This window comes from Mercenaria mercenaria, unplaced genomic scaffold (assembly GCF_021730395.1).
Source record: "Mercenaria mercenaria strain notata unplaced genomic scaffold, MADL_Memer_1 contig_3293, whole genome shotgun sequence".
NCBI classification, from domain to species: Eukaryota; Metazoa; Mollusca; class Bivalvia; order Venerida; family Veneridae; genus Mercenaria; species Mercenaria mercenaria.
The window spans coordinates 1-17,653 of record NW_026461418.1 but is presented as its reverse complement, the minus strand read 5'-3'; the positions used below and the strand labels follow the sequence as shown (position 1 = coordinate 17,653).

The following is a 17,653-nucleotide window of genomic DNA, read 5'->3' as shown; positions in this document are numbered from 1 at the left end:
AGCTGGTTGTTTTTGTTCAGAGGTGGGGCATCCGATTTATTTTCAGACAAATGAAGCTGTGAATCAGATTAGTCTGTGTTTTAATTATGATATTTTTACACATTTCTGTAAATTTTACCATGTTTTTGTGTTACTGTTTTTAGGTTGCATGTTAACTGCAACAGACTACTAATGCAGGTGTTGGATGCCACATCTGACACTGCTGTAAAGGTAATAGACACATTTTTTATATACCATTTATCCTCTGACAATTTAATAAAAACTGGTATTATAATATATAAAACATTGCAGTTTTAACTTTTAACAGTATAATTTATGTACATCTTAATTTCTATAATTCCGGTTGTAGGTGTTTTTTATTGGTTATTTCAATATTCCTCTTTCTTGCTGTTCCCCCAAAATGTGAAACCTAGGATAAGTATTAGCTCACCTGTCCAATCTTCACCTCAACGCAACGGTCATATCTTATTATAAATTTATAATAAGATACAACTTTGTTGCGTTGAGGTGACGACATAGTGACAAGATGAGCTTTTGTGATCACATTCGTCCGAGGTCCTTTGGATAGGGAACTCTGCAATTGCAGAGCCATTCTTAGGTGTCCTTTTCTCTTTCAGCTAGATAGGGAACTAAATTGTGTAGATAGGGAAGACCTCTCAAGTATAAGGTTATGTAAGTATGCAGGCGGATAATGCCTCTCCTGTGGAAAGGCATTTGAAGCCTGCTAAAAAATAATATAACTGGTCTTTAGAATCAAATGGGTGGTGTCAAGAGCAGTAAGTAATTGCAAGTTGTGAAAGAGGATAAGAACATTACATTGGACAGGCTCACATTTTGGCGGACAGTGAAAATTGTTTGAGCTAATTCTCTTAAGCTACTGGGTGTTTAATTCTTTTTTGTGAATGAAAATTAAGTTATGTCTATTGCAACCAGAATTACAGAGATAATGTTTTATGCCAATATTTTTATGTTTGTGTCATATAGCTTTTTGTTTTCTCTTTTTAGAGAGATCTGCAATTGGGAGAGCTGGTTGTTTTTGTTCAGAGGTGTGGCATCTGATTTATTTTCAGACAAATGAAGCTGTGAATCAGATTAGTCTGTGTTTTAATTATGATATAATTACAAATTTTTGTAAATTTTACCATGTTTTTGTGTTACTGTTTTTTAGGTTGCATGTTAACTGCAACAGACTACTAACACAGGTGTTGGATGCCACATCTGACACTGCTGTAAAGGTAATAGACACATTTTTTATATACCATTTATCCTCTGACAATTTAATAAAAACTGATATTATAATATATAAAACATTGCAGTTTTAACTTTAACAGTATAATTTATGTACATCTTAATTTCTATAATTCCGGTTGTAGGTGTTTTTTATTGGTTATTTCAATATTCCTCTTTCTTGCTGTTCCCCCAAAATGTGAAACCTAGGATAAGTATTAGCTCACCTGTCCAATCTTCACCTCAATGCAACGGTCATATCTTATTATAAATTTATAATAAGATACAACTTTGTTGCGTTGAGGTGACGACATAGTGACAAGATGAGCTTTTGTGATCACCCTTCGTCCGAGGTCCTTTGGATAGGGAACTCTGCAATTGCAGAGCCATTCTTAGGTGCCCTTTTCTCTTTCAGCTAGATAGGGAACTAAATTGTGTAGATAGGGAAGATCTCTCAAGTATAAGGTTATGTAAGTATGCAGGCGGATAATGCCTCTCCTGTGGAAAGGCATTTGAAGCCTGCTAAAAAATAATATAACTGGTCTTTAGAATCAAATGGGTGGTGTCAAGAGCAGTAAGTAATTGCAAGTTGTGAAAGAGGATTAGGACATTACATCGGACAGGCTCACATTTCGGCGGACAGTGAAAATTGTTTAAGCTAAATCTCTTAAGGTACTGGGTGTTTAATTCTTTTTGTGAATGAAAATTGAGTTATGTCTATTGCAACCGGAATTACAGAGATAATGTTTTTATGCCAATATTTTTATGTTTGTGTCATATAGCTTTTTGTTTTCTCTTTTTAGAGGGATCTGCAATTGGGAGAGCTGATTGTTTTTATTCAGTGGTGGGGCATCCGATGATTTATTTTCAGACGAAGCTGTGAATCAGATTAGTCTGTGTTTTAATTATGATATTTTTACACATTTTTGTAAATTTTACCATGTTTTTGTGTTACTGTTTTTTAGGTTGCATGTTAACTGCAACAGACTACTAACACAGGTGTTGGATGCCACAGCTAACACTGCTCTAATGGTAGTAGACACTTACTTTTTACACAGAAAGCTTCAAGTTTGGAAAGCTGATGGTTGGTATATGTGTGTTTTCACTTTTATGTATTAAATGTTTTAATATCTGTTTTAAAATATGAATACATCAGTATTCCATTTTTGTGTTTTTATGTATGCTGCGATAGTCTTTAATTTTATCTTTTTACACAGAAAGCTTGGTGCTTCTGAGGGATCTACCTTCCAGATTATGTTTACATTAGCAAGCTGATGGTTTGTGTGTGTCTTCTTTTTTTACAGGTATGTATAATGTAATATTTTAACATACGTTTTATAATATGTAAAGATAGCATTTTTTTTGGTGTTTTTTATTTTTGTTTTATGTATGCTGTCGTATAATATATATATTTTTTTGTCTTTTTTTTTTTTTTTTACATAGAAAGCATGAAATGGGCATGCAGATGATCAGTATTTGTGTACTTGCTGTCTTACTAGTATGTATATTTTGATGTTGTTTTTTTTTTTATAAATATACATAGATGTATAAATACCATATATACATTTTAATTTTTAAGTGTTTTTTACTTTATCTGTGATGTAGTTGTGTGCATAGGTTGCATTGTGTGAACGAGGGCAGGACGCGCTTTTTTTTGGTTTGCTGTGGTTTATGTCTGTATAATTCAGGTTTAAGGGTATGTTTTTGTTTTTGGGTAGGGAACTCTGCACTGACGGAAGAATTCTTAGATACCTTTCTCTTTCAGCTAGATATCGAACTAAATGGCTTAGATAGGCTTCAGACAGGCAAGGTGATGGTTTGTACTTCTGTTTTACAGGTATGTATATTTTGTTGTTTTAACATGTTTTATAATATGAATTGAATGTATAAATACCATTTTTGTTTTTTATTTTAGTTTTATGTATGCTGTTACAATTTTTTATTTTGTCTTTTTACACAAAGCTTCAACTTGATGTATGTGTGTGTTCGGGTGTTTTCAACAATTTCAGTCATATAAACGACGGTAAGTTGATGGTTTGTATTAGTATGTATTATGTATATTTTAATGTTTTACCACACATTTTAAAGTATGAAAAGACTGTATAGATACCATTTTGTGTATATTTTGAACCATTTTGTGTATATTTTGATTTGTATATGTTACCAATTTACACAGAAAGCTTCAAATTGGCAAGCTGATGGTTAGTATTTGAGTACTTATTAATGTCATAGAGATTGCATTTAACCATTTTGATGTACATTTGTTGACTTGTTGACTATAATATTTATTTCACAGACAAAGTCTGATGGTGCTTGTTTTATTTTATGGTCATTATTAGAAGTGAAGTTCAGGCATACATGACATTGGACTATTCTGGCTCAGAAGAACCTGGGGCACTTGTCACCAATCCCAGAAGGAGCAATTACTAGAGGTTGCGAAGGATGAAGTTGAGGTATGTGTACAATTTTTGTGTTTCAGCAGATTTGACCTCTGGTCACTGTGGTAAACCTAGTTCAAATTTCTCATACTGTTCCTTCAGTCTCAACATGTCCATAAAAATAAAAAATAAAAATATATAATGGAACTTTCTGTAGCTGGACTTGATAACATATTAAGCATTATCGTGTTTCATTTAATGTCACTTTGATTTGTTTTCTGTGTGCTGAATTCTGAGTTACTATGATTGATCAAAACTAGTGATTTTGTTCAAAGACATTTTATACATTTATTAGTCCCCTAACTGGTTGAAAACCAGTTTCGGGGACTATAGGAATGCGCTTTTCCATCCGTCATTACGTCCGTCCGTCCGTCCTTCCGCAATTTCGTGTCCTGTCCATAACTCTGTCATCCATGAAGGGATTTCAATATTACTCGGCACAAATGTGATGAGATGACGTGTCATGCGCAAAATCCTGACCCCTAGCTCAAAGGTCAAGGTCACAATTGGAGGTCAAAGGTCAATAGTGGGTTTTTTTCCTGTTCGGTCCAGAACTCTGACATCCATCTAGGGATTTTAATATTACTCGGCATAAATGTTTCCCATGATGAAATAACGTGTCATGCGCAACACCCAAAACCCAAGCTTAAAGGTCAAAGTCACACTTGGAGATGAAAGGTTAATGGGACATTTTTTCATGTCCGGTGTATTAACTTTGTCATGCAAAACAGGATTTGAATATTACTTGGCACAAATTATCTCCACTATGAGAGGGAGTGTCATGCACAAGAACCTGGTCCCTAGGTCGAAGGTCAAGGTCACACACAGATGCAAAGGTCAGATACAAGAATGACTTTGTCTGGAACACTTCTTCTTCATGCATGGAGGGATTTTGATGTAACTTTGCATAAATGTTCACTATCATGAGACAGATTGTTATGCGCAAGAACCAGGTCCCTAGATCTAAGGTCAAGGTCAGGCTTAGAGGTCAAATGCCAAATTCAAGAATGACTGTTGTTCAGAGCATTTCTTCTTTATGCATGGAGGGATTTTGATGTAACTTTGCACAAATGTTCACCACCATGAGGCACTCTTGTTCTTTAGAATTATTTCCCTTTGTAATTGTTCCTTACTTATTGCAGGCCGTAGGGAAAAATCGAGACCAGTTTTCTGTGGTACAACATGCATGTTACATCCAATGTTTAGGTGTATTTTGACCTATCTCTATCTGGTAAAGAGTTTTGTGTGGACTTACATGGGTTTTTTTTGTTACTATAAATAACGTTACTTTTTGGATAATCAGCCAGAAATGCTGTATGAAAACAACTATAGGGTTTTATATATACAAAATTTAATCCAAGTCTTTTGTTTATAACATACTGTATATATAGTACAATATTGGTTATACATCATTGACAGATATCAGTTCATTATGCTATACTGCAGTAGAGGAAATTAGGTGCCTTCCAGTAGGGGACTTTGTATTGCAAGGCAATACTTCGTTCACTTGTTACTGTTACAGGTACTAAATTTTTAGTTTGTATATAATGTACAATCTGTTTTAAATGTTTCAGGGTGATGAGGATGATGATAGTTCAAGAGCGAAATAGTGGTTGACATTATGATATAGAGAATGGAGCAAAAGCAGATTGTATACTGGTCAGAATGAAGATGACTTGAGATGGTGCGTAGTCTCCAATTTTGAGAATGTATTTATCAGTCTACAACATAAAGCTAAAAATTTGAGAACAGTGTCAAATGCACCCTAGGTTGAAAGCCCGAGATTTGTCTCCTGCAGCTTTTAAGAAAGATTGGGGCATAGAATGTGCATACTAATTTTACACTCTGTCCAGTTGATAACTATCATTCATCAATGGAATAAATGAGAAAACCATGGTCACCAGAGGGGATGGTCACACTGCCCTATTGGTAGGTAGAGGAAACTGAAATATTTTTTATCAGAAACCACATGCCAGATTTTTAGATGATTTTACACAATGGTAACTTTTGTGCCACTCTACCAAGATGTTCAAAATATTTAGTTTCATAAATGAAGAGAAGGCTGTTTGAGGATTGGTCACTTTTCTCTACATGTAATAAGTGCAATATTTAATAAAAATCTTTTTGTAAAATATTGTTGGTCAGATTTTAAAATAATTACACACAAATGATCTTAATGTTAGTTACAACAAAGTGTTCAGGTTACTCTGTCAAAAATGACTGCCAGGGAGCATGGTAATTTGGATTCAGCAGAAAAACATCAAGTGGTAATGATGAAATATCACCAGCCAAAAGCTGGATAGTTTTAGCGTCTTCCTTCCACTTGTCTGGAGCCATTATCTAGAATGTGGTTTACAGTAATTAGCTTTGCTAGTTTTGTACCTGTTAAAAAATGGAAATATAGTCACTCTCCCTTTCTGAAGTGTAACCAAACAACTATGGCTATATTTGACGTATTTAAGGCCTCAAAAAGTAGATTTAACTTGTAAAGAGTATATACAAAGACGGAATATCATTTACTACAGGTGTTATGAGACATTTTTGTTATTGGTTGGCTGATACTTACGCTGGTGAAATTATTAGCGAATTTTGTCAATTTGCTAATATTTCCACCTCGCTAACTTAACCACTTATACAGTATGTTCTTTTGTTTACTTTCAGTTGAAGAAAAGTCCAGCTGCAAACTGTCAAGACATACAGTAAGGATGTGGATCTGTGGTAACTAAAGGTAATGTCTCTGTGCGTTCACAGAGAGAAATCATTCATTCAAAGTGATACTGTAGAAAGAGAAAAATGTTGAATAACTTAAAAAATCAGTTTCTTGGTTAAAATCTTTGTTTAGGTCCACCTTGTCTCAAAAACTGTAAGAGCTAGTTTTGAAACTTTTTTTGTACTAGAAAATCTGAACTATAACTCTTGTATCTTGTCCAGCTATTTTTTAATCCCCCGCCTTCCATTTTGTGTCCGCTCTATATCTCTTAATCCCCTCGAAGGAATTTTATAAAACTTGGGTCAAATGATCACCTCATCAAGACGATGTGCAGAACCCATGAGTCAGTCATGCCGGCTCAAGGTCAAGGTCACAACTGAAGGTCAAAGGTTTGAGTCTTACATTTTGTGTCCGCTCTATATCTCCTAAACCCCTTGAAGGATTTTCATCAAACTTGGGTCAAACAATCACCTCATCAAGGCGATGTGCAGAACTTATGAGTCAGCCATGTCGGCTCAAGGTCAAGGTCACAACTGAAGGTCAAAGGTTTGAGCCTTCCATTTCGTGTCCACTCTATATCTCCTAAACCCCTTGAAGGAATTTTATAAAACTTGGGTCAGATGATCACCTCATCAAGAACTCATGAGTCAGCCATGTCAACTCAAGGTCAAGGTCACAACTGAAGGTCGAAGGTTTGAGCCTTCCATTTGGTGTCCACTCTGTATCTCCTAAACCCCTTGAAGGATTTTCATGAAACTTGGGTCAAATGATCACCTCGTCAAGATGTTGTGCAGAATTCATGAGTCAGCCATGTCAGTTCAAGGTCAAGGTCACAGCTAAAATCAAAGGTTTACCCTTTCATTATCCATAGCAGTGGCGGGGGATTTAGCTGTCTTTCAGACTGCCTTGTTAGGTTTACAGTAGATGTTTTGGAATTCAAAAATTTAAAAGGGTGATTTATGCCCATAAAGAATGAAGGATTTCTAATGCTACCTGATTTAGTTTGTCTTTGATTGATTCACATTAGCACTTTACTTCATATTAATGAGAAGTGAATGTATGTGAATCTGAACAGTGACAGACTGGAAATCTGGAGGTCCCAAGTCCTCAGAAAAGCAGAGGGGAAAAGGCTTCATTTTCTTTCAAATTCTGTTATTTACATATGTGAGTCATAACTGAAAAATAATTGTATTTTGCTATTTCTAGAAAAAAAGTCGCAAAAATTAATATTTACATTCGCCCTATTCTTTTCCATAGAAAAATTCGACATTCATTTCATATGAACAGCAAAAGGAAAGGAGCAAAAGTTACGTCAACGCTGCTTAGTGATAACGGATTGCTGTTTTGACGCCGTCTGCATATAGTGGGGGAGAACAATACTTAGAAGAAGTCGGTGTTGCTACAGAAGTAAAAAGCTTTTTGTCGAGCCGGCTTGCAGAAGCAAAGACATAGTTGTCCAAATGGCTGTTCGGTGTATGTGCGTGTGTCCATCTGTCTGGATTTGTTTGTCCGGACCATTACTTTGACATGCATGGAGCAATCTTGTTTATATTTGGCATGAATGTTAACCTCAGTGAGACGGAGTGTCATGCGCAAACCCCAGGTTTCTATCTCTAAGGTCACACTTACAGGTCAAAGGTCAAATTCAAAAATAACTTTGTTCCGAGCATTTCTTCTTCATGCATGGAGGGATTTGTAGCTTGACTATACGAAGTATAAGGAGAGCTATCCTACTTGCCCCGGCGTCAGCGTCGACATCTTTCCGCGTCCCCACCTTGGTTAAAGTTTTTTTTACACTTTCTCTTTTTATACGCCCGTTTGAAAAACGGGACGTATTATGGGAACGCCCCTGGCGGGCGGGCGGCGTCCACAGACCTTGTCCGGAGCATATCTTCTACATGCATGAAGGGATTTTGATGAAACTTGGCACAGTTGTTCACCATCATGAGATGGAGTGTCATGCGCAAGAACCAGGTCCCTAGGTCTAAGGTCAAGGTCACACTTAGAGGTCAAAGGTCATTTCAAGAATGACTTTGTCCGGAGCATATCTTCTTCATGCATAGAGGGATTTTGATGAAAGTTGGCACAATTGTTCATCATCATGAGAAGGAGTGTCATGCGCAAGAACCAGGTCCCTAGGTCTAAGGTCAAGGTCACACTTAGAGGTCAAAGGATACAAGAATGAAAACTTTGTCCGGAACATTTCTTCTTCATGCATAGAGGGATTTTGATATAACTTGGCACAAATGTTCACCACCATGAGCGGAGTGTCATGCGCAAGAAACAGGTCTCTAGGTCTAAGGTCAAGGTCACACTTAGAGGTCAAAGGATACAAGAATGAAAACCTTGTCCGGAGCATTTCTTCTTCATGCATAGAGGGATTTTGATATAACTTGGCACAAATGTTCACCACCACGAGACGTAGTGTCATGCGCAAGAACCAGGTCCCTAGGTCTAAGGTCAAGGTCACACTTAGAGGCCAAATGTCAGATACAAGAATGACTTTGTCCGAAGCATTTCTTCTTCATGCATGGAGGGATTTTGATGTAACTTGACACAATTATACACCATCATGAGACGAAGTGTCATGCGCAGTTCCCTTCTTTCGAATTACTTCCCTTTGTTGTTACTATAAATAGCTTATATTGTAACTTTTTCATTACTAGTCATAGGGAAAAATTGAGACCACTTTTCTGTAGTACAATATGCATGCTACATCCAATTTTGAGGTGTATTTTGACCAGTCACTACCTGGTAAAGATTTTTGTGAGGACTTACAATTTTTTTTTTGATTTTTTTTTTTTTTTAGTTGTTACTATAAATAACTTATATTGTAACTTTTTTTATAATTGACCGTGGGGAAAAACCAAGACCACTTTTCTGTGGTACAACATAGATGTTACTTTCCAATTTTAGGTGTATTTTAAGGTATCTCTACCTGGTTAGGAGTTTTTTTGTGGACTTAGAAAAACAAAACACTTAGTTATTACTAAACAACCACAAAGTTAAAATTCCATTTGCAAATACAGGTGCTAGAGTAAAGAAATTTGCTGTGGCGGGCGTATATTGTGACATTCTTGCACTCTTGTTTCAACTTATCTCTGTAATTACTTGATGGATTTGATTCAAACTTGAAATACTTATTTCTCATCATCATCCACATCATCTGACATAAGGGCCATAACTCTGGCACCAGTATTTCATGAATTATCCCCCCTTTTCACTTAGATTTACAGGTTAAAGTTTTATGCACTTTCACTCTATCTCTGTTATTACTGAGTGGATTTGATTCAAACTTAAACTAGTTGTTCAACAGCACCACCCACATTATATGACACAAGGTGCATAACTCTGGCACCATTTTTTCATGAATTATTTCCCCTTTTTACTTAGAATTTTAGGTTAAAGTTTTGATGCACTTTCACTCTGTCTCTGTTATTACTGAATGGATTTGATTCAGACTTAAAATAATTGTTCAACATCATCACCCACACCATATGACGCAAGGTGCATAACTCTGGCACCAATTTTTCATTAATTATTCCCCCTTTTTACTTAGAATTTTAGGTTAAAGTTTTGATGCACTTTCACTCTGTCTCTGTTATTACTGAATGGATTTGATTCAAACTTAAAATAATTGTTCAGCATCATCACCCACACCATATGACATAAGGTACATATCTCTGGCACCAATATTTAATGAATTCTGCCCCTTTTTGCTTAGGATATACTTATATAGTGTTTTGATACATTTCATCTTTACCTCTCTTATTACTTTAAGTTGATATTTTTGACATAGACTCAGGCTATTGTGCAATATCTTCTTCCACAATTGGAGTCATTAAACACTCCAGTGACAGCTCTAGTTTCCTCAGATGTGCCCAGTTTCAATATCCAGCATCGAAATAGTCGAGCGTGCTGTCTCTTGTGACAGCTCTTGTAATGAAACTTGGCACAATTGTTCACCAGTTTTGATAAAGTCAAATATCTCTGTTACTATCAAAGGTTTTGATTTGAAACTTAAAATACTTATTCACCATCAACGTCTACACCAGGAGAAATAATTCCCTTAACTCTGATTTGAATTTTGACAGAATTATGCCCCTTTTTAACTTAGAATTCTTTGTTAAAATTTTTGATAGTCAAATATCTCGTTTACTATTAAAGCTTTTGACCTGTTATTTGCTGTCAAAGTCTACACCAGGAGACACAATTCCCATAACTCAGATTTGAATTTTGACAAAGTTATGTCCCTTTTTAGCTTGGAATTTTTGACTGGCAAATCTCTAATTCAGAGTCAAGCACTGAGAAAAGTCGAGTGCGCTGTCTTACGGACAGCTCTTGTTAAAGTAAGTTACACATGTATTAACATCGACTGAGCTTGGATTATCAAACACATATGAAAAACCATGTGTGTCTAACAGTCTTTTTACATTTGAAACCCAGTTAGTACTTCCATTGTAGTAATCCTGTAAGGCTTGCATGTATACAGGTTTTAAGATAATATTTTCAGTTTGGATGACTTTAAACCAATATTTTATACAAGTGATCAGTAACAAAAATTTCAATTACTGACATATTTGTATGACACAACTTTATCAAATTGAGATTATGACAGTGTAAACATTAATTTTGGTGTTCAGAAAATGTAATGCTATTAAAAAAGACTAAACCAATGAACTTGTCATCAAACTTTATTCAAATAACATAACTGGATGAAATTTAGTGACAGAATTAAATATAAAAAGGCAATATTTATGTACAAATCTATTAATGATGAAACAAGACCTGACAATTTGAAATAAAACTTTCAAAATAAATTCATATTCATAATCACTACCTATGCTCAAACAGTAATAAGAACTAAAAGTGCCAAAACTTAAATTAGAGTTCTTTCATAAATCTTTTGCCTATTCAAAACTGAACAAAATGGTAACTATATTATTGCAAAATCATTTCCAGTATTTTCATTTGCCTCATATTTTGCTGTTTTTGTCTCAAAGGCTATTTCATTTGATGTCGTTGAATTTTAGTTTCAATAAGATCAAAAATGACAAGTTGATTTGTTTGTTGAGATTTTAATTTTGCGGATTGATACAACCAAGATATCTATAAAAAGTAGTCCGGCACAAATAATGATGACATGATGTTACATCATATATATTCTGACACCCTTGTCTCTCATAGATATTCTTGTATACTCTGCAATCCTGCATCATTATAACACCCTATTCACCTCCTAACATCTTCTATTTCTTGCACACTTTTCAGTGAATCATGACTATCTTTCCAGATAATGACTGTAAACTTTTCCAATCAGCCAATTTGGACCAGTCACTAGAGGAGGATGTAGTGGCACTGTTACATTGCCAGGCAACAGCAGATCTGAAAGCAATCATACGCTGGTACAAAAAATGGCCGCTCCCTGAAAAGACTGGAAGATATTTACTGCTTGATTTCAAGAGTATGGTTGCATTGTTAAATAATTAAGTATTAATGCATGATGTTACTGTGCTGAGTATTTTTGCACATCATGAATAAGTGAAGAATATTTCTAGTGAAATTTTTTACCAGTTGTTAGCTCACCTGAGCCAAAGGCTCAATTGGTGAGCTTTTGTGACAGCTCAATGTCCATTGTCAGCCGTGTGTCGGTCAACATTTTCTAAAAAAATCTTCTTGAAAACCACTGAGCAAAATTAACCAAACTTCACAGGAATGATCCTTGGGTGGCCTCCTTTCAAAATTATTCAAAGAATTGAATTCCATGCAGAATTCTGGGTGCCATGGCAACCGAAGGAAAAACTTAAAAAATCTTCTTGTCCAAAACCTCAGGGCCTAGGGCTTTGATATCTGGTGTGTAGCATCATCTAGTAGTTCTCTACCAGAAATGTTCAAGTTATTCCCCTAGGGTCAAATATGGCCCCGCCCTGGGGGTCACGTGGTTTATATGAATTTATAGAAAACTTTGAAAATCTTCTTGGTTAAAACCACATGGCTTAGGGCTTTGATATTTGGTATGTAGCATCATCTAGTGGTCCTCTACCAAGATTGTTAAAATTATCCCCCTAGGGTCAAATATGGCCCCGCCCTGGTGGTCACATGGTTTATATAGACTTATATAGGGAAAACTTTGAAAATCTTCTTGTACAAAACCACATGGCCTAGGGCTTTGATATTTGGTATTTAGCATCATCTAGTGGTCTTCTACCAAGATTGTTCAAATTATCCCCCAGGATCAAATATGGCCCCGCCCCGGGGGTCCCAATTTTTACATAGACTTATATAGGAAAAAAAGTTTAAAAATCTTCTTGTCTGAAACCACAACACTTAGACCTTTGATATTTGATTTGTAGCATTGTCTTATGGTACTCAACCGAAACTGTTCAAATTGTACCCCTGGGTTGAAAAGAGGCCCTGTCGGGCTTTTGATATTTGGCATGATGCATTGTCTAGTAGTCCTCTACCAAAATTGTTCAAATTATGCCCCTGGGGTTAAAAGAGGCCCGCCTTGGGGCCACTTAGTTATTATGTGAGTTATGCAGGAAAAATACTTAAAAAATCATCTGATCCTATTTCCAAGACTGTTTAATTATAATGACCTGATAACCCCAAGTAATATGATGTCACTTGACTGTGATCTTGACCTACTGACCTACTTTCTTGGTTTTTAAGATACAGCCTTGAAATTTTGATGACATACACAGTTTTGCACACAAATCGTAAGACTGAATTTCACTGACCATTTATCATGAGTTTGACATTTGAAACATGTAGCTCATATTACTCAGGTGAGCGATCTAGGGTCATCATGACCCTCTTGTTCATATCTGTCATGTTGTTTTCACTTTGGCACCATTGCCATTATTCAGGAACAATAAATGTTATGTCACAAAAAAGTCTTAATTGACAGGAAAAAAGTGACTTGCAAGTTTTATAACTGTTGCTAATAGGCACTTTATTTGTAGCAGCTAATGATATAAACAAAAATGCAGAATGAGATATGGCCATGCCACCATGATGAAATATTGTATTTAGATCCTAATTCCTTATACTTTGAATTAATTTTTTCTAAGAAAATTTATGAGTTCATTTTAGAAAGTTGTCTGCACAGTTTTATTACCATTGTAATTAACAAATAATCAAGGCCTTCGAGTGGTTTATCGTCTAGTTTACCACGGTTCAGAGTTCAGATGCCTAGGTATTAAACCATGAGGGCGTTAGCCCGAGTGGTTAAATACTAAAGCATCTGCACGATGAATCATGGTAAATAAGACGATAAATCACAAGAAGGCCTTGATTGTTTTCATTCTGACATGTAAGGGTGTAACGATATATCGAAATTAATTTTATCACGATACATTAGTTTGGCGATACGCGTATCGTATCATAGGCCTGTTTCACGATGCAGAAACAATAAGTAAAAACTAGAAATATTGAATGATATCTTTCATACAATCAGTGTTAAAGATAGTAACTAAAGAAATACATGTATCATTTATTACAGTTTCTTAAACTTTAAAGCAAAATTTCAAGTACTTCCCAAGAGTACATTCATTGAATATTTTTCATTTTGTCACATGAATGCTTACTTAGGTACTCAGTTCGTATCTCGATATAATGTACCGTATCGTTGCATCTGTATCACGATACATATTGTATCATGAGACTAGCGTATCGTTACACCCCTACTGACATGCTCATAGACATATTTTAATGAATATAAGCTGGACTTTATTTACCCAAGGAGTAATGTATTGGATGTCATGTGGCAATTTGACATCATAATGCTTTCTTGCCGGTCCTTGAGTCAACCATTGTTTATCGCAGAATATACAGGGCTTAAATTCCTTCTTTGTTTAACTGGAAATCAAATTGAGTCGTGTTAGAATGGGTATTTTTTACCTGCTGCTCATTTTCACTATTTTTTACGACCAAATCGGATGCTTAAGTATTGGCCTTGTATAAATTTGCCCTGTAAAGTCAAGTAAACTGCTAGACCTTGAGGTTTCAAAAATTTTTAGAATCATATAAATGAAATCGTGTGTTTTTGCCCCAAAAATGTAAACTTTTACAGCAGTAAAAATAACCCGTTATACAGTAATTTAAATGAGCAGAGGCTAAAGTAAGCTGATGTTTGTTGCAATTAATTTCTTTCCTTTTGTTTTCCAGGTTTGAAAATTGCAGATTCTGGGGGCTTGGGCAGTAAAAAATAGGAAACAACAATGACTGCAAAATTGTAGAATTAAGCATTCACCTCTCTTTACAACTAATTATTTGTAGCATTGTGATAATGAAGAGAACAACAGTCATTACCGGTATGTAATATGTTTTTTAAAACATCTCTCAAATGATGTTTCATGATACAATTTGTTTGTGGGGTGGGGGGGGGATAAAAACATGCACTTTTCTTCCTATTATGATAATGACATTGCAAATCTTTTTTTATGGAATTCAGCTGAAGGAAAGAGTTTTATAAAATCATCACCAGACTTGACCGAATTCCCAGGAGCGCCAGAGAAGCCTGTTGTCAGTGATGTCACAGATACCAGTGTTCACAAGTCATGGAAACTATTTCTTGATACAGACCGGTGTATCTCCAGTTGATTGTACAGATTAGAGTACTTCGGAAATGGCTTAAAATTATCAGAGGTACATTCAAATAATTTGATTCACTCCCTTTGTAGCCTTTTTGTGAGTCAGAACTGAAAGAAAGTACACATAAACTATCAAAGACATAACAATTTGATGTATCTGATACATAGGTAACACTTAAAAGCCTACCAATTATGTGAGAGTTTGGCTTGACTAAATTCTAATGTTGACACACAGATTTGGCTGCATGCAATTTATTTTATTATTAAATGAGATTTTTTGTCTGATTGGCTGAAATTCATTGCATGCATTTTTTTTGGTCAAAATTCATTGCTTGTACCGTAGATACCCATGTATAATGCGCACCTGTGTATAATGCGCACCCCCGATTTTAGCCCAAAATCCTGGGGAAAAAACATTTTTGGTCAATTTTGAAGTGAATGGAAAACAAAGTAGAGTTTACATCGACACCGGTAATAAATTTTATCTCCGCGGCGAAGAGCAACATCGGTCGCGTGGTACTATCAATTTTTATTTCCTCGAAAATCAAACCAGTAAAATATTGTTATATTTGTTGGTTTACCTTTTTTAATTCACTATTTTGAATAAATAAACAGCAGCTGATTCAATATTTTGGAATGGTATCTTTCAAAATGACATGAGCTTCTCAATACAAACTGATAACAAAAGGTGTGATAGTCTTTTTGTCACGATCAAATAGCCAGTAATTACCAGCAATTAAAGTGTCACCTCGTGTCAGTTATGTTGTTCACAGTTTGATCTCGGTTAAAGATAATTCTCGATCTTTAATTAGTATCATAATTTTTGTGATTTATTAACATTTCTTTAGTCAAAATACTTTTAAATTCATATGAAATTAATTTTGTTTGATAGAAAAATAAACAATTTGATCTTTTACGGAGCGTAACGGCAATCTTAGATTTTAGCGGAGACATTAAGCGCGGGGAGTAGTTTCCCTTTACCAAAATGGCGAACATCGGTAACAAACTTGTTTTGAAGTTGGAAAATTGTCTATACCTGTGTATTATGCGTACCCACGATTCGGTGGTGGTCCCAGGGGTAAAAAAACTGTGCATTATACATGGGTATCTACGGTACTTTTTGGTGAAGTCCTTTGCTTGTACCCCTTGGTAAATATTCATTGCTTGTTCATTTTTGGTTAAAATTCATTGCTTTTATATTTTGGTTAAATTTCATTGTTTGAGTATGTAACTTAAAATCATTGCTTTTATTTTAAGCTCAACTATTCCAAAAATAACTATTCAAAGAAACTCACCCTGGCGTTCGCGTCACACCTTGGTTAAAGTTTTGCATGCAGTACATATGGCTGTCATTTAAAGGCATATAGCTTTGAAACTTATTTCTTTCTTTTTCTAAGTTAATTACCAACCTCACTGGGTCAAGTCTCATAATTCTGACGTGTATTTTGGGCAGATTATGCCCCTTTTGGATTTAGAAAAGTCTGGTTAAAGTTTTGCATGCAAGTTACTCTCTCCAAACCTAATGCAGATATTAAATTGAAACTTCACATGTGTCTTCGGGGTTTTAAAAGTAGTGGATTGCATCAAGTTCCATAACTCTGACATGACTTTTGGCCAAATTATGACCCCTTTTAAACTTAAAACTTCTGGTTAAAGTTTTGCATGCAAGTTACTATCAGATACTAGATTCAAACTCAATAGATATTTTAACATTTTGGATAATATTCCTGCTTCTGGGACAATGATTCGATCAGTGGAGCATTTGCTGTCTTACAGACAGCTCTTGTTTTTGATTAAATTTCATTGCTTGTTTATTTTGAATAAAGTTCATTGCTTTTATATTTTCTTTTTCAGTCCTGGAAGGTAGCAAGAGCCTGTTATACCAGTACAGATATAACTATTGATTGACTGGTTCCAAACACTACTTGTGTTTTCCTTGTCAGAGCAGTAAACTTTTTAATTATTGGCCGTAGGGAAAAACCGAGGCCACTTTTCTGTGGTACAACATGGATGGTACTTCAAATTTTTATGTCTATTTTTACATAGCTGTACCTGATAAGGATTTTTTTGTAGACTTTGAATATTTTTTTTTGTGGAACTAGATTTGTTTTTTGAAGTTTTCCTTTTGTTGTTACAGTCCTTTGGGCTTCAACAGTCAAGTTCTTAAAATTTTGCTTCCATCCTATGATGTAAGCCTTCGGGCGTATATTGCCCCGCTTGGCGGCGCTCTTGTTGTAAATCGCTTCCACATACTTTAGTTACAGTTCATGTAAATTTATAAAGTTGTTATATAATATCAGCCATCTTAAGGACAGTTTTGTGGAAAATAAAAATCCAATAATAGAATTTGTTTAATCTTTGTATATGAACACACTGTCATGTTAGAAACAGAATAATGAAAAAAAAAATCGAAGATCACCACGCTTGTTCAGGAATTATCGATCTGAAATTGCAGTGATGATCTTTAACATGGCCCTATAGGAAAAAAACAAACAAACACAAAATCTTGTTGGAAACAAGATTTATTTATAACTCCTAATGGAATGGTCACAATATATGATGTATCAAACATGTACAATGTATTTATATTTCATTTAATAACATTAGAATATAATATATAGTATGCTCCAACAGTCTGCAAGTCAAACAAGAGCCATTTTTAAACACATATGCCCCATCCCCAA

General features: G+C 35.2%; 2 long non-coding RNA genes across 2 annotated transcripts; both read left to right on the top strand.

Annotated features, from left to right (window-relative positions):
- Positions 1–1,349: 1,349 nt before the first annotated feature.
- LOC128552925 (uncharacterized) lies at positions 1,350–6,518 on the top strand. The gene is made up of 4 exons (XR_008369205.1): positions 1,350–3,250; positions 3,567–3,680; positions 5,240–5,349; positions 6,327–6,518. It is a non-coding gene; the product is annotated as an uncharacterized LOC128552925 (long non-coding RNA).
- Positions 6,519–11,210: 4,692 nt separating this feature from the next.
- LOC123533070 (uncharacterized) lies at positions 11,211–17,503 on the top strand. Its single transcript, XR_008369206.1, has 3 exons — positions 11,211–11,839; positions 14,831–15,024; positions 16,824–17,503. It is a non-coding gene; the product is annotated as an uncharacterized LOC123533070 (long non-coding RNA).
- The last annotated feature ends 150 nt before the right edge of the window (positions 17,504–17,653 follow it).